Genomic DNA, 6,000 nt, shown 5'->3' with positions numbered 1-6,000 from the left:
TGAGGATGATGAGTTGATTTTTCTTATTTGAAATATAATTACGGTATTGTTCTCTTTATGGGGTGAGTTGAGGTTGTCTTTGTTTTCTTTACACACGATAATGCAAATGATTTGTTGATTATTGGTTAATAAAGTTCAACTTAAAACTTTCTAACTTTCTTTGACAGGTCGAAAGCTGGCTTCCGTCAGTGTGCGCTTCTCGTATACAGCGCGCCCTCTTGCTTAGCCAATCAGATGCAGCCTCCTTATTTTAAACCTGTGACGGGCCGGCTCGCCGCTTGCTCCTTCACCTCTGCAGGTACGTATGCCCCGCAGTGAACTTTCTGCTACTTTAACTCAGTCTTGTCATCCTATTTTTATACGCTCGTGTTCTCTATGTAATCAGCCTCCTTAATTTAATTTTCTTCCTTCCAGTGCCGTCCGGCTGCTCCAACTCGAAAGCGCGCTTGTGGATAATACCGCGCAGCATCAGATGTAGCGCCGGTGACTTGCAGGCCTTCAAATCAGTGGAGCGACACTCGGAAATGGACACCACATGCTGAGTGCGTTCTTTCTCGCTTGCGCGCCGAGACAGGTGAGTAACTTTTACTTCTGTAACTATTTATCTGAAGGTGATACGCTATAAATAGATATACAGGGTGGTCCAGATCTAAAAATGCAGATCCAGATCGTCTGGATGACTTTGATTTATGCGGGGACGATTCCAGTTCGGCGCGAAGACGATTCTTCATGTCGTCAGTTCGCACACTTCTCGATGGTCTGGGATTTTTCGGGTGATTTTCTATTTAATAAACTTAATAAGTTATAACGTAATGAAAATTTCATAATTAGATCTGGACCACCCCATACTAAACGCTACATTGAAATCGTCTACAGACTCTGCTTATCATAGGCAAAAATATACAGCATCGCTGTCACTGACGGACCCTTGGCTTGACTAAGCTTAATATGCAGGAATATCGATGGACAGTTTAAATAGCTCATCAGAACTCGGAGATTTTACTTCAGGGGAAAGGTAAGGCATACAAGACTGTACTTACCGAACCGCCGTCTCTAGTGAGGAAGTCATAGTCTTGCAATATGGCAGGCTGTAATAGCCCAATAGGCCCTGTAGATTGTACAGACCAGGCACTGACATTGCACACTGTCATGTGCAAGAATCAAAAAAATATAAAAATCTTTTGATGTCTGTTTAGGCAATGCCAACGTGCCTTAGTGACTGTTTCAAAATCTGCATCAGTGGACCCTGGACATACTTTTTCTTACTGTTACTGAACAATAGAGATGAGAACAGGTCATTCAGTCCAGCAAAGCTCGCCAGTCCATCTTGACGGTTTGGTATGTACACGTTTCTTCTACATATAATACAAGTTTTCCTTGTGAAAAAAAAAAAAAATGCAACATTTTTATGTCGTTTTGCCGGGATTAAGCATAACGCCAAAAAGATTTATGGTATTCTGTCCACTGTGACAGTGACGTAGATCGCACTATGCGAGTTTCAGTACGACTCCTCAGTTCACAGTTGTACCATTCAGTTTTAGAATCTATCCTGGCAAGGAGTGGGCAGGAAAAATTTTGCAGCGACCTCAGCTGAATGATGGTCAACTCTTAGACTGATGGTTTATGAATGTTTATTACCGTTTCTGTAACCTTGTTACATAAACACACCGGTAAGAGCTATAAAGATAAAGTACAAAATAAAAAGCATGTAAATAACAACATAAACATTTGTAAATTTTGTTTTACATACAGCACAGAGAAATTAATACCTTGTTCACTTTTCAGCGAGGTGCTTGTTTGATATGTCGCCATTTTCCTTTCCTATTCTGCACAATTAATTGTGTAAACCAATGACGCCCAATAACTTATCAAAATAAAAGTCACTCAAACACTGTGAATCATCACGTGTCCTTTACAATGGAAGATGTGTGTAAAAAGGAAACTAAAACAAAATTTAAAAATAAAGATAGCCATCAAGTCCAAGCAAGAGACAAGAATCGAAGTCAAGGAGAGAGAAAGCGGTGAAAACAAACGTAACTCGTGTGAAATAGAAAAATACAGATACCGAAGTATGAGATTGGAAAATAGGAATTAATGATCAGAACTGAAGTGCGTGCTAAGCAAAATTTCTTTAGTGCAAGTGCAACTTCCTGTTTTTCAGAACAGGCAAAAAACCACAAGTGACCAACTGATGAACTTTAAAAATGTTGATCCAAGCAAATTGTTGTAAAGATGTAATGTCTCGAAATTCTTGTGCAACTAAAGTCATAAGACAAAGCTTTGCCCTATAAAAGATTTAGGACACCAACTTCTCGGGGCAGATGAAGGGCAGGTTTCATAGGATTGTGCTTCTCTGTCATCTTACCCTTTGCCTGGTGTGTATTAATAAAAGATTTTTTACTAACTTTAATTATATCTCTCTGTCTTCAGTCACAAGAAACGACACTAGAGCAAAAGTGTCCACACTCGCAAGGAGCAAACCTCGTCGTTAGAATTTCTCTTAGAAGAGTGGGTGGAGCCTTCAGTCAGCCTCTTATTCTGTTACAGGTCACGACCTAGGAGGCCACGCCCCTAGAAACACAGAAAGTGGTGCAAATGACGGTTACTTAAAAACGGCAGCCAAAATAATCGAGAATGAGTCACCTGAAAGCTGATCACGACAGAACCTCTCATTGGGTATTTGAGGTGTCAAACTTTACATTTATTTAGAGTCAATTTAATAGCCACTTTCTGTTCAGGCTCCTCTGTAATGATTTCACATCATAAAGTATCGCTCCTCATCACTTGTTGAAGACCCTCTTCAGTGCACCTGGGTGTCATGTCAGTGCGTTTCCGATTTGGATTTGCTGGCATCAACAACTGGGGTTCCCATGGCAACTCTTTTTAAAGGGGGAGGTTATATGATTGGGTTTGGGGGATGCCGGGAGATTCAACAATTCCTCTTTTATTCACACTGAGCCATTTTCATATTTCTACTATAATTAATAAAAGTTGGTTATTAAAAATTCAGAGGGTGGGGGAATTCCTGCGCTCTTGGTATAGTAAACTGCTGTTACTTCTCTAAAGAAAGGGTTTTATGCAAAAGAACAAAACCATCTCTCATAGAGGAACCTGTAGAGATAACCCAGTTACAAACGTTGTGTTATTCATGACTTTTTCTTTTCCCCGTTGCCTATATGCTGAACATAATTCATGAGGGAGCCATCCAGAATTGAATCACCTATTGGGGTGTCAATCATCCTCCGAGTCTTTAGACTTTGGGTATATAAGCTGGGGATTAATTGAAGCTTTAACTGATGTGCGTCTCAGACTGCTAACGTGTGCAGCAAACAAGGGTCTCCACTCCTTCTCCTGGTCCTTCTGTCATCCATCAGTCAGACAGATCAGCCTGTTCCCTTTCACTTTTATCTTTCCATATTACTTTATTCTGGGTACGCTCCACAATGGCTCATAAACGTGATTTACTTCTATTGACCCAGGACGTGGAATTCTTTACGCTGAGAAGCAAGGCACGCCACCACTCTTAAGACATTTTAGCATGTGATCAGTTTAGTGTCATTTCTGACTTCTATTTTGATGGACTGTAGTTTCCAAAGAGGTGAATTTTGAATGTGGTCTTCAAGCGGGGTCCGCTACGGTGGATTCAGAACATACTCCGAACCTGCCACTTTTTGTTCACATTTTGTCACGTTCCAGTCTTGAGGTGAAATCTCTTAAATTCTTTTTTTTATTATTTTCTTAACATCAATCAACACTCGATACCCCAGAATGACAAAGTGAAAACAGGATTTCAGACATTTCAGCAAATTTGAACTGAAATACTCCACTGACACAAGTATTCAGACTCTTTACTTGGTACTTAGTTGTAGCCAGGAGCCTACTTGGGTTCGACATGACAAGCTTCACACATTTGGATTTTGGGGATTTTCTGCCATTCTTCTCTGCAAATCTCCTCAAGCTCTGTCAGGTTCGATGAACACCATCTGTGGATGGCTTTCTTCAGGTCTCACCAGAAATGTTTCATGGGCTGTGGCTGGGTAAATCCAGGACATTCCCAGAGCTGTCCATAAGCCGCTCTTGTGTTGCTCTTGCTTTGCGTTTGTAGTCATTCGGCACAGTCTGAGCTCCACAGTGCTTTGAGCAGGTTCTCATTAAGGACATCTCTGTACTTTTCTCCATTCCGCTTTAAATCAGCCTTGTCTGGTCTTCCAGTCTCTGCCGATTGCAAAAAAACAAACCACCAGCGAGATGCTGCCACCTCCATGCTTCACTGCTGCGATGATAACATGCAGGTGATGAGCGTTGCCTGGTTTTCTCCAGATGTGACGCTAATCTTGGGTTCATCAGACCAGAGACTCTTGTTTCTCACAGTCTGAGAGCCCTTTAGGTGTCTTCTTGCAAACTCCAAGTGGTTTTTATGTGTCTTTTACTGAAGACCTGCTTCTGTCTGGCTGCTCTGTCATAAAGCTCAGATTGGTGGAGTACTGCAGTGGTGGTTGACCACCTGGATGTTTCCTCCATCTCCACAGGGGTTCTCTGGAGCTCAACCAGAATGACTTGTGCGTTTATTGTAATTAACTGATTTTATGGCCCTGTATTCTGTTTTTTGACTTCACTTTGGATATTCTGGTTTGGGACTTGCTTTGCATTGTCTTATTGCTTCAGGTAATTCCTTTGCCTTTTGTGCTCTCTATTTTATAAAGATTATTTGAGTTCCTTTTGTGTCTATTGGGGACTTTTTAATGGTGTTTACCCCACAGTGGACACATTTGGAACTGTCAGGACTTTGTGCTTTGGGTCTCTTAGTGCTTCTAACAATTGCTTTGTTGTATTCCTCAGTCTTGTCATCCTAAACTTACCTGTTCACAGGCCGAGCTCACTGCTGCTTGTTGTTGTAAAGGATGTCCATCTTGGAGTCATTAGTAAAGAAATATTTATTTATTTAAGACTAGGGGGCTTCGTTAACCAACCCCTGCCAGTGGCCGCGTCTCCGAAACCCCTCTTAAATGATGATACAATGGTAAACAAATACTTTTTTTGTTTAAAACGGTGATACAATGGGAAACAAATGCAGTGGTACCTCAGTATACATCCCTAATCCGTTCCAGATCCTTTGACTTATACCAAACAGGACGTATACCAAATAAATTTTTCCCATAAGAAATAAAGGTAGAAATGATTAGTCCCTTCCCATGGAAAAAAAAAGATATTGTTACTGACATATTACACATCGATGGGGTTGTAGAAAATAATTTAAACCCTGCTTAATACTAAAATACATAAATACAAAGGCAATTAGATGAAATAAATGAAAATTTAACCTCACTTTTTAATAACGTCTTTGTTTTTCACAATCGTAGATACCGTCATTCTCGGCATACAGTATGCATCAGACATGCCACCTTCATACTTTTTAACAACGAATTCAAATTTACACTAAAAAACACAAAATCAAGTGAAAATTCACATAGAGTTATAGCGCGGGTTGTTCACTGAATGCTAGCAACTGGCGTACTGACGCTCGTGGGCAATCGTGGCTTTGTCTCGAGAGAGAGGTAAACAAGGGTAGCGTGCAGTGTTCAAGTCATATTCCAAACAGGTCGTATACCAAGCAAAATTTTTCACGTCCAAACAGGATGTATACCAAGTTAGACTTGTTCCAAAGCGGACGCATACCGAGGTAACACTGTACATTTTTTTTTAAACTCCTCTTTGCTTGAGTAGCTGCTGGCGTGCTGCTGCTGCCGCCCTCACGTGTGATCTGCAATTCGCTCGCCTCCCCCTAAACCCCCCCACCACACCACACCACCACCCGCCAGTGGTAGGTGTCGTTGTGAAGAGTGGGGCTGAACGCACCCCAAGGAGACGCGGTCGCTCCACCGAAACCCCTCTTAAATGGTGATACATTGGGAAACGAGCTACAAGTGTTTTTTTTTCACCTCCTCTTTGCTCGAGAATCTGCTGGCTTGATGCTGCTGCTGCTGACGTGTGATCTGCGTT

At 41.5% G+C, this 6,000-nt stretch overlaps 1 long non-coding RNA gene across 1 annotated transcript in view; it reads left to right on the top strand.

The window, feature by feature from the left end:
* The first annotated feature begins 239 nt into the window (after positions 1-239).
* LOC120516069 overlaps positions 240-6,000 on the top strand; it is a 48,250-nt gene continuing 42,489 nt past the window's right edge. The window contains exons 1-2 of the long non-coding RNA XR_005630769.1: positions 240-298; positions 415-574. This is a non-coding gene — a long non-coding RNA (uncharacterized LOC120516069). The remainder of the gene's footprint in view (positions 299-414; positions 575-6,000) is intronic.

The sequence above is a fragment of the Polypterus senegalus genome, chromosome 15 (assembly GCF_016835505.1).
Source record: "Polypterus senegalus isolate Bchr_013 chromosome 15, ASM1683550v1, whole genome shotgun sequence".
Lineage (NCBI taxonomy): Eukaryota > Metazoa > Chordata > Cladistia > Polypteriformes > Polypteridae > Polypterus > Polypterus senegalus.
Note: the sequence above shows the minus strand (reverse complement) of the source record. Positions and strands in the feature narration are given on the sequence as shown.